Below are 20577 nucleotides of genomic sequence, written 5' to 3' on the forward strand. Positions count from 1 at the left end.
ACTTTTCGAAATGAGACACCATGGCAGTGGTCTTCAAACTTTCATTTCTGAAAGAGACACGTTAGGTATATATTCCTTACCTTAGAATATCCCCAGGCGTCAGACTGGATCCGGAATGTTTTGCTAGCAGTACCCCTGCGCATCGGTAGGTGGCGTCCTGCGGCTCCGCGTCCGTCGCCGTAAGCGCCGAGATGATGTCACGGAGACTACTTAGGCGCCACCCATGCGCGCTGACGTCAGTTCTTTCTTTTTCCGCGCCAGCAAGCGCAGATCCGGTTAGAGCACGTACCTTGGTCACTTTTTGACTACACTTTTAAGATTTTTGTCTTTTTTCTCCTGGTGTACGCAGGGATGCATGGATTTAAGTCATGTGGGGCCTGCCATCGCAATATGTCGTTAGCGGACCCCCACGATGTTTGCCTCTACTGCCTGGAGATTGACCACGACTCCCGGTCCTGCCGGTACTGTGGGGCCATGGCCCCGAAGGCCTTGAGGGAGCGGCGCCGGAAGCTGCTGGAGCTCCGGCATTCGTTCCAGCGCCAATCCAGATCCAGGGCCCGTTACCGGGTTCGCTGGCGGGGCCGCAGTCATCACTCCTCGGGCTCCAAGTCTTCACCCTCGGATTCCGGTAAGCGACGACATAAAAAGAAGTTGAAGAAGCGTGTTCGCTCTCCGGCGTCCCCCCGCCGGTACTCGGATGTGGACGAGGGGGACAGGGGTCCTGCCCCTGTGGCTCCTTTGGAGCCTGGGAGTCCCGCAGCCTACCTGCCTTACCCTGGTCTGTCGGCGACTCCCGAACAGGTGCAAGACTTTCTTGCCACCATGGACCGTCTTTTTAGGCCTCGGGCTCACTCCAGCGCGCCTTCAGGTCCTGCGGTCCCGTGTCCAGATCCTGTTGGGCCGTTGGCGCCGCTGGCGGATCCAGCTTCGGCGCCACAGGATCCTGCGCCATTGGCTCCGGCACCACGATGGCCAGCGCTGCCGGCTCCGGCCCCGGCCCCAGCGCCGCCCTCGGCTCCCCCTCCGGCGCCGCAGTGGGTGCCGTTTTTTCAGCCCTTGACCCGGTTCCAGGGCCATTTTGTTCCTGCCTGGGATCCACATTGGAAGGTGGCGCTGGCTCGGCCCCGGCCATTTCCGACGCCGTATATTCCTTCTCCGGATGCGGCTCTGCCGCCGTGGTCTGTTCCTCCTGCAACAGAGGTGGAGGATGACTGGGAGGGATCTGAGGACCCTCTGGCCCGTCAGTGTGACTCCGAGCCGGACTGGGTGGACGACTTGGAGGACGCCGGCGACCCAATGTCTCTTCTGACCTGGGGTTTGCCTCTCCCCCGCCTACTATGGAGGAGGGCGCTTCCTACACGATGGTGCTTCGTTGGGCTGCTGAGGTCCTCAACCTCAATCTTCCTACGGTGGCCCTCAAAATTAATCTCCTCACTGAGGTGCTCCAGACAGCGTCTACTTCATCGGAGCCCCTGCTTCCCTTCAACGACGCCCTCACCGACGTCTTGTTGGGCACTTGGTCGAGGCCGGCCACAGGGGCCCCTGTGGATAAGAATGTCGCTAGGCGTCACCGCCCGGCACCTGGTGACTCCGCGTTTCTGACCACTCATCCCACGCCTTAGAGTCTGGTCATTCAGGCCTCGACGTCGCAGAGTGCCTTTTCCCACGGTTCCGCCGGAAAAGGACTCTAAGAAGCTGGAACAGTTCGGTAAGCAGTTGTTCTCTTCGGCCAGCTTGGGGCTGCGGTCAGTGAACACCGCCTGCTTATTGGGCCGCTATTCCCACGCGGTGTGGGATACGGTTGCTCAGGTGTTGCCTCAGTGTCCTGAGGAGGTCCATGCTGTGCTTTCCCAGGCGGTTGCTGAGGGTAAGGATGTGGCTAAGTTCGTCATTCGGTGTGGTTTGGACACCGCTGACTCGTTGGGCAGGGCGATTTCTACGACAGTGGCGCGGCGTCACCACGCCTGTTTGCGATCTACTGGTTTCTCGCCCGACGTCCAGAGTTCGCTCATAGACATGCCCTTTGATGGCACTCGCCTGTTTGGCGATAAGGCCGACAGTGCACTGGAGCGTTTTAAGGACTCGCGGGCCACGGGCAAGTCCTTGGGTCTTTCTGCAAAAAGCCCGGCAACTCCTGGGATTCGTTCCTTTCGTGGCCACGGCAGAGGTGCCCAGGCACGTTCCTTCAGCAAGCCTGTGCAGAACCAGCCTCAGCGCGGCCGCGGCTTTCGCAGAGGCGGGTCTGGGAATCAGGGGAGGGTCAGTCCACCTCCCCCCGCTGCTTCTACCTCCAAACCTTCCTAATCCAGACTTTGGGGAGCACCCCACGCCGGTGGGCGGCAGGATCTGCCCCCACCTCCCCCACTGGCACGATATCACATCAGACAAGTGGGTGTTGCAGATCATCCGCAGAGGTTTCTCTCTTCCCTTTTAGTCCTCCCCTCCAGCCATGCCACCTCCGTGCCACCGCATGTCGGGGGATCACTTGGTACTTCTCCAGCAGGAAGTCACAGCCCTCTTGGCCAAGGAGGCCATCAAGTGCGTTCCTGGGTCGGAAATAGGGAGTGGTTGTTATTCCCACTATTTTCTGGTCCCCAAGAAGGACAAAGGGGATCGGCGCCCCATCTTGGACCTCCGGAACGTCAATCGCTTCCTCTGGAAGGAGAAGTTCAAAATGCTGACCCTGGCTCAGGTACTGGCTGCCCTCGACCCTGGAGACTGGATGGTAGCGTTGGACTTGCAGGACACATTTTCACATCCCCGTCCTGTCGGCCCACCGTCGTTACCTGCGGTTCACGGTAGGCCAAGAGCATTTTCAGTTTGCCGTGCTCCCCTTCGGCCTTACCAGCACCCCTCTGGTGTTCAAGAAGGTGATGGGGGTGGTTGCAGCTCATCTGCGCAGGTCAGGAGTGTCAGTCTTCCCTTACCTCGACGACTGGTTGTTGAAGGCAGGCTCGCCCCAGGCAGTCAACGACCACCTTTAGACTATGGCCGATCTCCTGCGTTTGCTGAGGTTCTCCATCAACGTGCCTTAGTCGCAACTGAGTCCCTCTCAGAAGCTCCCCTTCATCGGAGCGGTTCTGGATTCAACGCTGTTTCAGGTTTATCCTCCTGAGCAGCAAGTCCGAGATATTCAGGCTACGATTCCGATCTTTCAGCCTCTGTCCCGGGTTTCAGTCAGGATGACCCTCCGGCTGCTGGGCCTGATGGCCTCCTGCATCCTGCTGGTGCAACATGCCAGATGGCATATGCGGGCTCTGCAGTGGGACCTGAAGTTCCTGTGGGCGCAGCATCAGGGCAACCTGTCCGATCATGTCCAGATCTCGGACGGCACTGCACGACAATTGCGGTGGTGGCTCACGAATCACGTTTGGGTCAGTGGCAGATACCTTTCCCTTCCCCAACCGGAGCACCCAGTGGTGACGGATGCGTCCCTCCTGGGATGGGGATGCCATTTGGGAGAGACGGAGATCAGAGGACTCTGGTCTCCGGCAGAGTCCCGGCTCCATATCAAACTTTTGGAGCTTCGGGCGATCCGACTTGCACTGAAGGCATTCCTTCCCACTGTCCGGGTAAGTGTGGTGCAGGTGTTCACGGACAACACCACCGCCATGTGCTATTGCAACAAACAGGGCTGGGTGGGGTCCTGGAACCTATGTCAGGAGGCTCTGCGCCTCTGGACATGGCTGGAACATCAATGCATTACCTTGGTGGTTCAACATCTGGCAGGTTCTCTGAACGCCAGGGCGGACAAACTCAGCCGCCGGTGCTTGATGGATCACGAATGGCGTCTGAAATCGGACGTGGCGCAAGGTCTCTTTCTGCAGTGGGGAGAGCCTTGGTTAGATCTATTTGCCACCGAAGACGCGCAATGTCATCAGTTCTGCGCGTTGGAATTTCCAAGGCGGCACTTGCTGGCGACGCTTTTCATCAAGAGTGGAGTTGCGGTCTGTTGTACGCCTTTCCGCCTATACCACTTCTGCCCAGAGTGCTGAATATTCGGCGCGACCGGGCCCAAGTCATCCTTGTGGCTCCGGATTGGGCACGAAGATACTGGTAACCCGAGCTACTCAGCAAGGCGATCGAACCCCCGATTCAACTGCCTCTTCGGGAGGATCTTCTGTCGCAGCAGCAGGGGACGGTCATCCACGCGAACCTGTCCAGTCTCCACCTCCATGCGTGGAGATCGAGCGGCGACAGTTGACAGCGTTTGATCTTCCTGCCGAAGTATGTGATGTCATTCTGGCAGCCATGCGTCCCTCCACTAAAACGGTACACACCTGCAGGTGGAACAAGTTTGTGGCACGGTGCACAGCAAAGGCTGTGGATCTCCTTTCTGCCCCTGTTTCTGAAGTCTTTGTTCCTTCTTTCTTTGGCCCAGCAGGGCTCTGCTCTGGGCACTATCAAAGGTTATCTTTCGGCCATCTCCGTTTTTGTACGGGTTCCAGTTCAGCCATCTCTTTTTAAGTCCCCGGTTGTTAACCGGTTCCTCAAAGGCATTACGCACACATTTCCTTCCGTGCCGTTCATAATGCCTCAATGGAACTTAAACCTTGTCTTGACGTATCTGATGTGCGCTCCCGTCGAGCCCCTTCATTTTTTTTTTTAACAAATCTGTTTTTATTATTTTAATAGTACACTCAGTGATAACAGGCATTGCATACAAAAGTTTGCAATCATGCATAAATTGTTAATCAGTACATGGGCATGGGACCACATTGGTTTAACATGCGTTCAAACTTTGCTGCGAATGAGACAATGAATGCTCACCCAGGAGCTAGCTGTACTGCGTTCTGCCCATTCTGATGCAGTCTCTAAGGTGCAGTAGAATAGCAGTGTATCAGCCTCCCGGTTACTCGTGTGGTCCAATGCTGATCGTTCAGCTAGAGCAATGAAACAGATAAATTACTTACAAAGCAAAGAAACAATAACAATGACCGCGTAAACCATTTGTACATGCGTAACTCCCTCCCCTCTTACCTTTGCCCCCACCCCTCGCCCCCCGGGGCCACTTGTGTGCTCCTCAGTCATAAACGCGTTAGTGTCGTTGCACTCGTGCCAGGGTAGGGTAGGAAAAAGTGGGACCGTACTATCCCGTGAGTACAGCAGCCTGTGACATGACTCCGCCTGCGTGGTCATTACCAGCTTCCTCCGTGTGTCTCATGTGGCCCTCCCTTTCCAACCGCTGTAGCGCACAGAGCATCTGTTCCCAGTGTTTCCTCCCTTCGGATGGCAGTCCCCTCTACCCTAGCCCATGCCTGAAATGAGGAACTCCATGCCCGTGTGTGCGGCGTGTCGTGTGCCTTCCATCTCCTTGTAAGGAGGCGCTTTGCTACCACGAGCCCCAGATCCAAGAATCGGGACGTTACCTTGTCTTTAGGGGACCTCTTGAAGTGGTGCAAGATGTATTCGGGCCAGTCAAAGGGTATGGTACGGCCCGTGCTACCTTGCAGCAGCCCAATAATCGTGCGCCAATAGATGCCCAACCCAGGACAGCGCCACAGCATGTGCAAGAACCCTGCCCCCAGCTCATTACACCTAGGGCACAATGCATCGTTACAATGAAAATACCTGTTGATCAGCTCTGGTGTGAGATAAGCCCTGTGTACAATGAATAACTGGATTTGGCGGAACCGCATGTTTCTAGGGATACGCACAAGACTTTTAAGTATCCTTTCCCACTAGTGGCCGCCCCAGGTCCAGTTCCAATTTGCATCGAAGCGGGCCCAAGCTGACAGCCACATGTTCCCTTAGCAATGCTGCGAACCAGGTGCCTCCCTCTCCCCATGACGTGTAGGTATTGCATGATTAGATGCTGGTTGGGCTCCGTGGCCATGTCCCCCCATTTGGCAGTCAATCTCGCCATCAGGAAGTGGTGCGCCAAAAATCCCCGGGCGGGAGCCCTGCCTCTGCCACCAGAGTCTCGTATGGTAGGAGCTCACCATCCCGGTATAGATCTCCAAGCGTACGAACCTCGGCCTCCCACCATTCCACAAGTGCAGGAGCCGTAAGCTCCCCTCCACCACTAGGGGAACCCTCCAGAGGTATGGCCGGTGCGTAAGGGACAGCATTGCGGGTGAGATATAGGGCCCTTCGGTAGCACTTGTATGCCACAGCCAAGAGGAGCAGCGTCGGCCACGTGACTGTAGCAAGAGGATGGAAAAGTCTGGTTATTCGTTCTAGCGAGTAAGGCGGCATTGTTGTGGCTATATCATCCCTGCCCCTATCCGCCAGTCAGCGAGCAACCCATTGCAGTTGAGCGGCCAGATAGTAGTGTTCGAAACAAGGAGCAGCCAGGCCACCCCAAGTCGGCATGAATAATTTCGCAAGTGCCAGCCTGTGCCTAGCAGTGCCCCAGACAAAGTCCTGCAACATCCTATTGAGCATGCGTAAGAAGGGGGACGGAATAAATAGCGGCAAATTAACAAAGTAGTACAGGAGACGGGGAAGCATGACCATTTTGGCGAGCGCCACCCTACCTGCAGTCGTCAGTGGAAGTGTACTCCAAAAGCGCACCTGCGATTTAAGCGCCGTGACCGCCCTTCCCAGGTTCCCATCAAACATATCAGCTGGGCGACAGTAGATTTGTATCCCCAGGTATCGGAAGGTGCCCTCTTTCCACTGGACCTGCGTACCGTCAAGACAGTATCCCGGGTCCGCGGTCCCAGCGCTAAAAGCATAAAGACATGATTTACCCGCATTCACTTGAAGACCCGAGATAGTGGCAAACGTCTGCAGCAGCTGGGCCAGCCGCTCTGGCATGCGCCCCACGTCTCTCACATACACCAACAGGTCGTCAGCATAGAGCGACACCTGATGAACCGTGTCCCCCAGTGGTATACCATCCCCTAGAGTCGCCCGTAGAGCCACCGCTAGGGGCTCAATTGCCAGTGCGAACAGCAACGGGGACAGAGGGCACCCCTGCCGAGTGCCCCGACCCACCGGTACCGCTTCAGAGATGTAGGGGCCTAGCCACACACGGACTGTGGGATTCTTGTAGAGTAGGCCGACCATATGGAGGAACCCCATGTCCAACCCATATCGCAACAGCACTGTCGACCGGTAACCCCATTCTAGGCACACAATTCAGCGAAGACATCGCAGACTTCATCAGCCCGCACGCCCTCGCCTCCTCAGACTACATCCTCCTAGGGGACCTCAACTTACACCTGGAGAACAACAATGACAGCAACACCACCACCCTGCTGGACAACCTCGCCAACCTCGGACTCAAGTAACTGGTCAACACCCCCACCCACTACGCAGGCCACACGCTTGATCCAGTCTTCTCCTCCAGCAAGTACATCTCCTTCAGCCACTCCACCGGACTCCATTGGACTGACCACAGCTGCGTCCACTTCAGCTTCAGGAGAACCACGACCCACCACCCGCAACAGGTTCCCCGCAGGAGCTGGAGCAAGATCACCGCCGACCAGCTCACCACCTCCCTCAGACGGAACCCTCCCGCCAGCGCAACGGACCCCAACGTAGCAGCCCGCATCTTCACACAGTGGCTCACCGACTGCGCAGATGACCTCGCACCACTGAAGACCCCCCCCCCAGGCAGACCCGGCAGCAAGAAAGCCTCTTGGTTCACTGACGAACTCAAAAACTCCAAGAAGAACTGCCGCACCCTCGAGAAAGCCTGGCGCCACGACCAGACCACAGAAAACATGACTGCCCTCAAGAACGCCACCCGCATACACCACCAGCTGATCCGCACCACCAAAAGGTCAACATTCAAAGAACGACTGGAAAACAACACCCACAACAGCAAGGAACTCGTCAGCATCGTCAAAGAGTTCTCCAACCCCAGCGCCGGAAACAACGACATCACCCCCTCGCAAGACCTCTGCGACTCACTCGCCTCATTCTTCCACCGCAAGATCGCCGACATACACAACAGCTTCGGCGCACCAACCACGCACCCAACCACCGAACCAACGCCCCCCACCACCACCATCTGCAACTGGACCCCAGTCAGCACCGAAGACACCACCCGCACGATGAACACCATCCACTCCGGATCACCAACTGACCCCTGCCCCCACCACGTCTTCAACAAGGCCGACTCCATCATCGCACCCCAACTCCGGGACATCATCGTCTCCTTCACCACCGCCACCTTCCCGGAGAGCTGGAAGCATGCAGAGCTCAGCGCCCTACTGAAGAAACCAACAGCGGACCCCACCTCAAGAACTTCCGCCCCATCTCGCTCCTCCCTTTTCCTGCCAAAGTCATCGAGAAGACAGTCAACAGACAGCTCGCCGCCTTCCTCGAGACGAACGGATCCCTCGACCCCTCGCAGTCCGGTTTCCGAGCTAACCACAGCACCGAGACCGCCCTGATCGCAGCCACCGATGACATCGGATCCCTGCTCGACAATGGGGAAACAGTGGCCTCCTGGACCTCTCTGCGGCGTTCGACACGGTCTGCCACCGCACCCTAGTACAGCGCCTCAGCAACATCGGAATCCAAAAGAAGGCACTGGAGTGGATCATCTCGTTCCTCGCCGGCAGAACCCAGAGAGTCCGCCTCCCCCCGTTCAGATCCGAGGCTACCGAAGTCATCTGCGGCGTACCACAAGGATCATCACTCAGCCCGACCCTCTTCAACGTCTACATGAGCCCTCTCGCAGCCATCGCTCGCCAACACAACCTCAACATCTCCTACGCCGATGATACCCAGCTGATCCTCTCCCTCACCAACGACCCCGCCACCGCCAGAGCCAGCCTACACGAAGGGATGAAAGACGTCGCTGAGTGGATGAAGAACAGCCGCCTGAAACTGAACTCAGACAAGACGGAAGTCCTCATCCTGGGATCAGCCCCCTCCGCCTAGGACGACTCCTGGTGGCCCCCTGCCCTGGGCACCACTCCCAAGCCAATGGACCATGCACGCATCCTGGGCTTCATCCTGGACTCCTCCCTCTCAAAGACCAGACAAGTCAACGCCGTCTCTTCATCGTGCTTCAACACCCTGCGCATGCTCCGTAAGATCTTCCGATGGATCCCCACCGAAACCAGGAAGACGGTCACCCAGGCACTCGTCACCAGCCGACTGGACTACGGAAACACCCTCTACGCCGGAACCACAGCCAAACTACAGAAAAGACTCCAGCGCATACAGAACGCCTCCGCACGACTCGTCCTGGACATCCCCCGACACAACCACATCTCCGGCCACCTGAGAGACCTGCAGTGGCTCCCCGTCAGCAAGAGGATCACGTTCAGACTCCTCACCCACACACACAAGGCTCTCTACGTCCTGGGCCCCAAGTACCTCAACAACCGCCTGACTTTCTACACACCCACCCGCCAGCTACGATCGACCAGCCTCGCCCTCGCCGCCGTACCACGCATTCGCAGAGCCACCGCCGGAGGAAGATCCTTCTCCTACCTGGCAGCCAAGACATGGAACTCCCTCCCCATCCGCCTTCGGCTGACCCAGGACCATATCTCCTTCAGGAAGCAACTCAAGATCTGGCTATTCGAGCAGTAGCGGACCCCTTCCCCCAGCACCTTGAGACCCTACCGGGTGAGTAGTGCGCTATACAAATGATGGGATTGGATTAGGCAATCAAACGCCTTCTCAAGATCTAGGATAAGGCATCCCGCTCTGGGCCACTCGTGTGGCCTCGGCTGCCACCTTGAAATACCTCCTGAGATTCAACGACGTGAACCTCGCAGGGACAAATCCGTTCTGGTCTGCATGTACTAAGTGGGGGACCACTGGTGCCAACCGTTCCGCCAGCACTTTTGCGAGGATTTTATAATCCACGTTAAGCATCGCCAGGGGTCTATATGATCCTAAAGCCGTGGGGTCTCTGTCTGGTTTAGGCAGGGAGACCAGGAACGCCTCCAGCATTGAAGGGGGTAACGATCCTTCCTCTATCGCTTTGTTGTAGAGCGCGTGAAGTAACGGCGCCAAGGACTCACGATATGCTTTATAGTACTCAGCAGGCAAACTGTCCGGCCCCGGCGTTTTCCCAGATGCCATTGACTGGATCGCCACCCCAATTTCTTCTAAGGAGAGAGGTTCATTGAGTGCTTCCTTATGCTCCTCGGACGCTGTGGGCAGTTGGATAGAGTCCAAAAACCCCTCTAGAAGGTGCCTGGGGCCAACTCCTTTGGCCTTGTACTACTGCTTAAAGTGATCAGTGAGGGCCCGGTGGATTTCGCGCTATGTATACACCAGCGTCCCGTCCACCCTGCGGATTGCTCCTATCAGGGCATGGTGTTCGTCCTGCCGTATCAACCAAGCCAATAGGCGGCCCGCTCTATCCGCCCTAGCGTTTGTTCTGGCCTTGTGTGCCGCATAGTTGTGACATCGGAGCCGCTCCAGAAGCTCCGCATGTTGGGCGCGGAGATCCTCCAACCTGTGCGAATGTCTACCCCCTCCTTCTCCTTCCCGCTCATACTGTAATAGCTCATCTTCTAAGCGTGCCAGGGAGTCTGAAAGCGTCCTACGTATACTCCACGTGGCCCCCAAGCAGTGCCGCCGGACAGCCACTTTGTGGGCGTCCCACTCCACTAATGCGTTGCTCGCCGTCCCTTCATTAATGTCAAAATATGCTAAGATAGCCGTACCCAGGGAAGAGCGAAACTCTGAGTCCACCATCGAGCTTGGTTGAAGTCGCCACGTGGGCACCGGCGAGCGATCCGCCTCCCAGCTGATCTGAAATCACAGGGGGATATGATCGGTGTGCGTCCGCCCCAGGTATTCTGACTGCGCAATAAGCGGGGGCAATGATTGGGAACCCACTATCCTGTCTAACCGGACATTCAAATCATGTACTGCTGATTAGTAGGAGTAGATCCTATCCGTCAGGTGGAGTATGCGCCACAGGTCCTGTAGCGCCCAGTGTGTGAGCCAGTCCCTAAGCGCCTGCGCGTTGGACTCCGCCACTGTGGCACGGAGGGCGGGGAAAGATCTCTCTAACTGGACATCCAGCACCATATTGAAGTCCCCTCCTAGCAACCAAGGGAGCCCAGCATAGAGGTGCAGGAGCTGCGTCAGCCACGCTAGAAAGGACGGCTGATCCACATTAGGTGCATATAACGATCCCAACAACATCTCTTGACCATTCAGTTTCCCCCGCACTAGCGCGTACCTGCCCTCCCGATCCACCTCCACCTCCACCTCTTCACAATTGAGGGGAATACCCGCCCCGCACCCAGATCAGTGTACCTCGCGCGTGCGCTGAAAAGGTGGTGCCTTATATTTGCCCTCTCCAACGCCTGCAAAGTCTGTCAAGCTCCGTCTGGGTCATGCGTGTTTCCTGTAGGAAGGCAATCACCCACATAGTGTCGCTGTAGGTAGGAAAAGATGGAATAACGCTTCAACGGTGTGTGCATGCCACGTATGTTCCAGGTCACGATATTAGTGTGTGTCATCATAAATCTGGGTAGTCAGGCGCAGCTTGGGGCGGAGTGGCCACACCAGGGGGTTTGGGCTATGGTCTGAGGGGAGCATATTAATGCGCTGCTATGTAAACAATTTAACAAATGCAAACAGTGTAACAAAGAGTGCGTATCCCCGAATGGGCATCCGTCCAAACCTCAGAAACTCCAGTTAATGGTGAGCTATTCCAGTGTATTGCCTGGTGGGGTGCGTGTGATAACGGTGACTTGTCTGCACTATTCCCCCTCCCATGTCTCCCCTGAGTACAGGAGGTGCAGTAGCGTGTCGTGAATTAAACTAACGCGCAGGTCTGGTGCGAGTCGCAGGGGCCTGTGAGTGTAGACGATTGTGGCATTTAGCGCTGTGTGTCCTGCCCCGCGCAGCAGGCTGTCCCCTGGTGTTACACAGGTGCCCCGTTAAGCTCCGAGAACCCCCCCGGTACACAGTGCAGTTTAACGACATGTGTGCAGACATATAAAAGGGAATAGAAATTCTTGGCAAGTGTGTCAAACCTTGTCCGAACTTAGCACACTGACATAATAGCACACAATCTGGTCAGCAGTCTGTGGAGTCACCACTGGCAGGTTCGAGTCTTCCGAGATCACGGTGGATGGAGACGCCGCGCCACTGTTCTGGGGCACCGCACCACTGACCTTGCTTCTCTGGTGCACTGCCTGGCAGGACCTCCTGTGCCCCTCACTGATAGTGCTCGATGGGACCAGTACAGGCACGTCTCGACCCCATCAGGTACATCCGATAGGTGCCCGCCTGAAGACCACTGAGTCCCTGGGCGTGCCCGCTCTATGGCACCCCGACTGCGTGCAGCACCACCACGACAAAACTGCACCTGTTAAAGTTCTGGTCGGTCCGTCCGTGGCAGTGCGACCAGTCAGCCCCCCAACAGGGGCAGCGCTCTCCTGGAAGCTCCTCACGGGTCCCCGACACTCAGAGTCTCACTAGGGACCCACAAGCGCCCCACTCACTATCACCGGGTGCACCCCCCACTTTCAGGTCACCGCTTGTGTCGAGAGTGCACCACACTAGTTTTAGTCCTGCTCAAAATGGCGCCTCCCTTAAAATGGGGCCCACTTCCTGCCTCACCAGTCTGCAGGCTAGCAGTATCTCCAGGCCAGGCAATAAACAGCCCCCTCCAGCTCCTCCGCGGCCTCCTATTCCTCTGGACACTCCAGGTACACTGTCTCCCAGTTCCTGCACACTAGATGGCTGCTCCTGGGTTATATTGCCAGCCGCTGCGTGTCGGCCAGGTGGGGGGGGCACCGTCTGCTGTGCCCCGCGTGCAATGTGCGCCAGCCCCTAGGGAACACTGCAATCCTCCTAGGGGCACAGGCCAGACCTCGGCCGCCCACACCTCACCGTGGATGGGGGCCCGCAAAACTCCCAGGGCTTAGTCCTCGCTGCGTTGCCAGCATGTACAGGCTTCCGGGTCACTGCAGTCCTCAGCAGCCCATCACCCACACGGTCACTTCAGGGTTCGCGCTGCTCACAGGGCCTGTACGGGGCCAGAACCCCAGCTCACCTCGTGCTGTCCCACGCCACAGCTCAGGCGGCGGCGGTAGCCGCTACCGCTCGGGGGATTAAGCGCGTTGTCCCTCCTGGGCCACGCTGCTCTCCCAGGCCTCAGCTCCTCTCCGCTTCTCAGCTGCTGGCAGATCCCCCAAGCCGCAGTGAGCCCTCGGGGCGCAGACCAGGCCGCCTACGCTCGCGCCTCTCCTTCTTTGTTGGTCCGCAACTCGCCCGGGCCTCAACTTGCGCCGCAGAGCCCAGCAGCGGCGCCAGTCAGTGCCTCCGGTTCTCGGCAGGCCTCAACACCCAGGACGCCTCGCTCACAGGAGCAGTACAGGGCCGAACTTGCAGCGCGTCTCTAGCTGCCTCACGGTGCAGCCTCAGGCTCTGGCGGCGGCCGTTGCCGCGCGGGACACTTTGCGCGCCTACTCCTCCCAGGGCCGCGCTGCTCTCCTGGGCCGCAGCACCCCACCCCGAGATTCACAAACCAACGGGCTGTACAGGCTCCCCACTGCTTCCCTGCACCAGTCCAGCACAAATTGCACCTCAACAGGAGAAATCCCAGGATAAACCGGGGGTCCGCCATGTTGGCTGGCTGGCCACGCCCCCCCTTCGAGCCCCTTCATACCTGTCCTTTGCGTCTTCTCACTCTCAAAATGGCTTTCCTGGTAGCTATCACCTCTGCCAGGACAGTGAGTAAGCTCCAGGCTCTTTCTTCCAAACCTCCTTTCCTTTCTGTTCATCCGGACAAGGTGGTTTTAAGGACCCGTCCTCCTTTCTTGCCAAAGGTTGTCACGCCCTTCCACATCGGGCAGACCATCACTTTGCCCACCTTCTTTCCGCCTCCGCATCCTTCAAGGGAGGAGGAGAGGCTCCACTGTCTGGATCCAAAACGTGCGCAAAGAGCACACAGCAGTTCCGGGTGGATGACCAGCTTTTTTGTTGGCTACGTGGGCGCCAAAAAAGGTCGGACTGTGCACAAACGGACCATCTCGCGGTGGATCGTTCTGTGCATCAAAGCATGTTACTCCTTGGCTAAGAAGGAGCCTCCTGTTGGGCTGCGTGCCCATTCGACCAGGGCAACTGCAGCCACTACTGCCTTGGGACGTGGCGTTCCCTTGCAGGACATTTGTCAGGCTGCTACGTGGGCCTCGCTGCACACGTTTACCAAGCATTACTGCCTTTACAGTCAAGTCCGGAGAGACGGATTCTTTGGCCGTTCTGTTCTACGGGACTTTCTGGTGTAATCTGTTCGCAGACCCTCCATCGGGGTTGGTATTGCTGGGGTATCTATTCTAAGGTAAGAAATCTATCACTAATGTGTCTCTTTTAGATGCACAAGTTACTACTTGTGTTACAATATATCTGTAAGAGACATTAGTTAGTGATAGATTCCTTACCGCCCCACCCATCCGGACGTCAGCGCGCATGGTTGGCGCCTAAGTAGTCTCCGTGACGTCATCTCGGCGCTTACGACGCCAGCGACGGACGCGGAGCAGCAGGACGCCACCTACTGACGTGCAGGGGTACTGCTAGCAAAACTTTCCGGATCCAGTCTGACGCCTGGGGATATTCTAAGGTTATATCGTAACACAAGTAGTAACTTGTGCGCTAATTCCTCACTTATGTAAAATAATTTAGGACGGATTACCCAAAATATTTAAATGTAATCATAATCATGATGTTAAATATTGCGAGTGCGCTAAAATATTCTAGTTGGTACATTTTCTTGAAGAAATGTTGACAAATCTACGTACATTAGGGCTTAGTTCATCACAAAAATGTTGACCGTGGAAATTATTGTATCAGAATGAGGCATGCTGAAAGAAAAGTCAGAAAACAGCATAAGTCTAATAACTATGTTGCTCTCCCTTTTTCTGTACAGAAAGCACAAGTTACTTACCTTCAGTAACGATATATCTGTAAGAGACATTAGTTAGTGATAGATTCCTTACCTTAGAATATCCCCCAGGCGTCAGACTGGATCCGGAAAGTTTGTGTAAGCAGTACTCTTGCGCGTCGGAAGGTGACGTCGTGCGGCTCCGCACCAGTCATTGGCATTGCTGTCACCGAGATGACGTCGCGGCAGCTACTTAAGACACCGCCTTCGCGCGCTAACGTCAGTTCTGTACACAACTTTGTGCCAGGAACGCAGACCCATGCAAGATACTGACCACTGGTGCATAGAAACTAGGGCCTGGAAAGGGATGACCTTAACCCTAGAAATCAGTTTGCAGAACGGGGAGGATGGGTGGGGCGGTAAGGAATCTATCACTAACTAATGTCTCTTACAGATGTATTGTTATACACAAGACGACCCAGCGGGAGATAGTCCTCTGGTGTACGAACCGAACTTTCTTGGCGCCTACGTAGCCAACAAAGAGTTGGTCATCCACCCGGAACTGTTGTGTGCGGTTGAGATAAAATGAAAGTGCACGTTTCGGGTCCAGAGGTGGAGCCGCTTTTCCTCTCTGGAAGGGTGCGGAGGCGGAAAGAAAGTGGGCAAGGTGATAGTTTGCCCGATATGGAAGGCAGTAACAACCTTTGGCAAAAAGGAAGGACGAGTGCGGAGCACAACCTTGTCCGGATGAACAGACAGAATAGGAGGTTTACAGTAAAGAGCCTGGAGCTCACTCACGCGCCTAGCGGAGGTGATGGCAACCAGGAAAGCAATTTTTAAAGTCAGTAAACAAAGAGGACAGTTGTGAAGCAGCTCAAAGGGAGCGCACATCAAATAGGTAAGAACCAGATTCAAGTCCCACTACGGCATCACAAAAGGAAAAGGAGGGAAAAGGTGAGTAATGTCTTTGAGAAATCTATTTACAACAGGGGACTTGAAAAGAGAGGGTTGATTAGGGAGCCTGAGAAAGGCCGAGATTGCAGAAAGGTAGCCTTTAATAGTGCCCAGAGCTGAGCCCTGCCGGGCAAAAGAAAGAAGGAACAAAAGGACTTTCGAAAGAGGTGCAGAAAGGGGATCCACAGCCTTTGCTGTGCACCATGCCACAAATTTGTTCCACCTACAGGCGTATACAAATTTAGTGGAGGGACGCCTGGCTGCCAGAATGACATCACAGATTTCAGGAGGCAAGTCAAAGAGAATTAACTGTCGCCGCTCAATCTCCACACAAGGAGGTGAAGAATGGACAGGTTCGGGTGGAGGACCGTCCCCTGCTTCTGCGACAGAAGAGCCTCCCGAAGAGACTGTCGGATCGGGGGATCCACGCTCATACCGAGTAGCTTGGGATACCAAACTCTTCGAGACCAGTCCGAGGCCACAAGAATCACTTGGGCCCAGTCGCATCTGATCTTCTTCAGCACTCTGGGCACTAGTGGTATAGGCGAAAAGACGTACAATAGACCGCAACTCCACTCACGACGAAAAGCGTCGCCTAGCGAGTGCCGCCTTGCAAATTCCAATGCACAGAGCTGTCGAAAGAGACCTTGCGTCACCTCCGAGTGAAGATGCCATTCGTGATCCATCATGCACCTGCCGCTGAGTTCGTCCACCCTGGCGTTCAAAGAACCTGCCAAGTGTTGAACCACCAGGAAAATGCCCTGGTGTTCCAGCCACATTCAGAGGCGCAGAGCCTCCGGACAGAGGGTCCACGACCTAACCCCGCCTTGCTTGGTGCAGTACCACATGGCGGTGGTGTTGTCTGAACACCTGCACTAAACTCCCCTTGACAGAGGGAAGGAATGCCTTCAGTGCAAGTCGGATCGCCATGAGCTACAGATGGTTGATATGGAGCCTGAACTCCGCCAGAGACCAGAGGCCTCTGATCTCTGCCTCTCCCATGTGGCTGCCCCATCCCAGGAGGGACACATCCATCACCACTGTGCTCCAGCTGGGGAAGGGAGAGGGATCTGCAGCTGACCCAACGCTTGTTCGTGAGCCACCACGGCAACTGTTCTGCAGTACCCTCCGAGATCTGGACGTACCCACAGGTTCCATTGATGCTGCGCCCACTGGAACTTCAGGTCCCACTGCAGAGCCCGCATATGCCAACTGGCATGATTGATCAGCAGGATGCAGGAGGCCATGAGGCCCAGCAGCCTCAGGGTCATCCTGACCGAAACCCAGTACAAAGGCTGAATGATCAGAATCATAGCCCGAATGTCCCGGACTAACTGTTTGGGAGGATAAACCCGAAACTGCGCCGTATCCAGAACCGCTCCAATGAAGAGGAGCTTCTGAGAGGGAATCGGGTGCGACTTCGGCACGGTGATGGAGAACCCCAGCAAATGCAGGATGTCGGCTGTAGTCTGGAGGTGGGAGACGACTGCCTGGGGCGAGCCCGCCTTCAACAACCAGTCGACGAGATAGGGGAAGACTGGGACCCCTGATCTGCGCAGATGGGCTGCGACCACCGCCATGACTTTCGTGAACACCAGAGGGGCGCTGGCAAGGCCAAAAGGGAGCACGGTGAACTGAAAGTTCTCGTGGTCTACTGTAAACAGCAGGTAACGCCAGTGGGCCGGCAGGACGGGTATATGAAAGTAAGCGTCCTGCACGTCTAACGCTACCATCCAGTCTTGCGGGTCCAGGGCAGACAAGACCTGAGCAAGTGTGAGCATCTTGAACTTCTCCTTCTGGAGGAAGCGGTTGACGTTCCGAAGATCCAAGATAGGACGCAGGCCCTTGTCGTCCTTTGGAACAACAAAGTACTGGAATAACAACCACGACCCACTTCTGGCGTCGGTACGCGCTCAATGGCCCCCTTGGCCAAGAGGGCCGCAACTTCCTGCTGGAGAAGTGTCAAGTGATCCCCCGGCATGCGGTAGTATTGGGGTGGCATGGCTGGAGGGGTATGTGAGAAGTTGGCCTGATACATGATGTCACTAATTCTAGTGTACACCTTTTTTTTTTTTTTAAACTGTTTATTAGTTTTTTTGGTAAAGTATGCCAGTATGTCATTGGTTCATACAAACTGTACTGTCACTTCTATCTATATGCACATTTGTGGCAGCACGCCTCAACACATCCCTTTACATCTCTACAGGAAGAGGAATCCACCAACCAACCTCCATCGCCCACCCGGACATTCAAATCCACACTCTCCCCCTCCGGGTCCCAACCTGCGCAGAGAAACAGACAGACTTCGTTTCCCATCATCACATTTCCTAAGTCGTACTATCACTTGCCAGTATCGGGTAGCAATTCACCCCCACCCCGCCTCCACATTCCAGCTGCATGTGGTCGTTAGCTCCTCGTATCAGGTCTCTCCCCTCCCACCCCTCCAGCAACGTCCCGCTCGCTCTCCGGTCTCGATCCCTCTGGCGGACACTCCAGCAAATAGCAGGTCAAGGGAGCCCAAATATTCCGCAGCCTGGAAGCACTGGGCAGCAGCTCCGAATACATGGCCAACTGCTCTTGACACATTACTAAATCAGCTATCCAATCCTTGAACTTCGGAGCCCTCCCCCTACCCCATCTACAGGCCACCCTTCGTTTTGCCATGAGGAGCGCCATTGCAACATATTTTCGGTGCGTCGCCTGTATCGCTTTGACATACCCCAATAATGCCATCACAGGCGTGGGCTCAATGTGTGTGTGCGTCATACGGGAAAGAGCCTCAAACACCTGCCGCCAGTATTCATACACCCCCGTACACTCCCACCCCAGGTGCCATATGTCCGCCCCAGGCACTCCGCACCGGTCGCATCTATCCGAGTCCCTCAATTTAAATCTAAGCATCTTCACTGGTGTGTAGTATAATCTATGCGGATATTTATAGTGTATCATGCGGAGTCTACTACTGGCCGCCACCCTCTCAGTCTGAATACAGCAAAATTCCCACTGCTCATCCGAGAGTGTCATTCCAAGCTCTTCATCCCAGCGCACCCGGGAGGCTGCGTCAGCCAGCTCCTTCTGTGTATGCACCGTTCTATAAATGAGCGAGACTAACCTTGTAGCTGTCGTGCATTTGAGCAGGGCCTGCAGCGGGGCCAGCGCCTCGGGTTCCTCTGGAAAATTTGGGGTGGCTTTACGCATCCCCTGCCGTAGTCTAAGATACAGGAAGACGTCCAAGGCTGTCTGCTGCTGGCCCCGAAGCAGCTGCTCCACCGTGCAGAAACGCCCCTCTCTGTACAGGTCTCCCCATGTCACAATCTGTGCCCGTTTTTTGAACTGATGAAATACCGCCTACTGAAGCAACAGCATATTAGGGTGGTATGCCAGTGGCAGTGAGGCCGCATACATCATGGGGGCACCCAGTATGCGTCCAATCCGGTTCCAAGCGCCTATTGTACACGTTACTGTAGTCGGGCTCTTATCTCTCGGCGCTACCCGCTCAAATATTGCTCCTTCTATTGGTATCGGCTGAGCCAGCCAGTGCTCCGCCGCTACTTGCGGCATATATCTAGGCTGCACTATCCAGTACCAAGCGTAATGGGCCTGCGCACTATAGTAGTATAACTCCAAATCAGGGACTCCAAAGCCCCCCTTCGAATATGGTCTGGTGAGTATGTCCCACTGGAGCCGCGGCTGTCGGCCCCCCCAGACCAATCGCGTTAGTTCTCACCGGAGCGACGCGAAGAAGTGTCGCCCCGGATAAAATGGGATGTTAAGGAATAAGTATAGCAGCTAGGGAAGGATCACCATTTTGATCAGGGACACTCGTCCTGCCATCGACAGGGGCAATGTAATCCAACGAGTCACATTCTCCCCAATGCGTAATATCAGGGTGCCATAGTTCAAGCGCATAAGCTCGTCCTTGTCCCTTGTTACCTTTACTCCCAGATATCGCACCTCCTCATCGCACCATTCTAGTGGATAGTCTGGCTCAAACCTCTTGGTCGCCTGCGTCAGCGGAAAAACACCTGATTTGCCCCAGTTGATGTGGATCCCTGATAACTTTCCAAAGATAATAAATTCCCTCAGGAGAGGATTCAAATTCTCTTGTGGATCCCGGATGTACAGTGTGATGTCATCCGCATACATGGATATGAGGATTTGCCGCAGATTACACCTCAGCGCTTTATCATTATGGCGTTGTCTCAGTTTCGCCGCCAGAGGCTCCATCGCTATTGCAAAGAACAATGGAGAGAGTAGACACCCCTGCCGAGTGCCTCTTGTGATAAACAGTGGCCCAGTCGTTCTCCCATTTATCAATATCTTAGCCTCTGGCTTTGTATATAACAATCTAATCCATGACAGGAAAAGGGGGGGGGGAAGCCCATTCTCAGCATTACGCCAAAGACGTAGTCCCACTCTACCGAATCAAACGTCTTAGTGGCATCTAAGAAAATCGCAGCTAGGGGCATCTCCGGCGCAACGTTATTTAGCACCGTAAACAGCGTTCGCAGGTTATGGGACGTGGCCCTTTCCGGGACAAATCCCGATTGATCTGGGAGTATCAGGTTTTCGAGCAGGAGGTTCAGGCGGGCAGCTATCAGTTTCGCCAGTATTTTGGCGTCGCAATTCAGGAGGGACAGCGGTCTGTAAGAGTCACACACTCTGGGCGACTTTCCTGGCTTCAACAGCGAAACCATCAGTGCCTCCCTCATAGAGCCCGGTAGGCAACCAACCTCCAATGACTCCTCGTACACTTCACGCAGCACCGGGGCCATAATGTCTATATATGTTTTATAGAATTCAATTGGAATACCATCCGTCCCAGAAGCTTTCCCCGACTGCATACTCATGATAGC

At 55.6% G+C, this 20577-nt stretch overlaps 1 protein-coding gene across 7 annotated transcripts in view; it reads right to left on the bottom strand.

Moving 5' to 3' along the window:
• The window catches only part of TLK2 (tousled like kinase 2), a 2417851-nt gene that overhangs the window by 477969 nt on the left and 1919305 nt on the right, over nucleotides 1-20577 (bottom strand). Inside the window, exon 18 of one of the 7 annotated variants that reach the window (XR_014968435.1) lies at nucleotides 4771-4883. The exons of the other annotated variants lie outside the window; for them this stretch is intronic. The gene's annotated coding sequence lies outside the window, so the exon portion shown is untranslated. The remainder of the gene's footprint in view (nucleotides 1-4770; nucleotides 4884-20577) is intronic. 7 annotated transcript variants of the gene reach the window in all.

This window comes from Triturus cristatus, chromosome 1_1 (genome assembly GCF_964204655.1).
Source record: "Triturus cristatus chromosome 1_1, aTriCri1.1, whole genome shotgun sequence".
In the NCBI taxonomy this organism is placed as follows: Eukaryota; Metazoa; Chordata; class Amphibia; order Caudata; family Salamandridae; genus Triturus; species Triturus cristatus.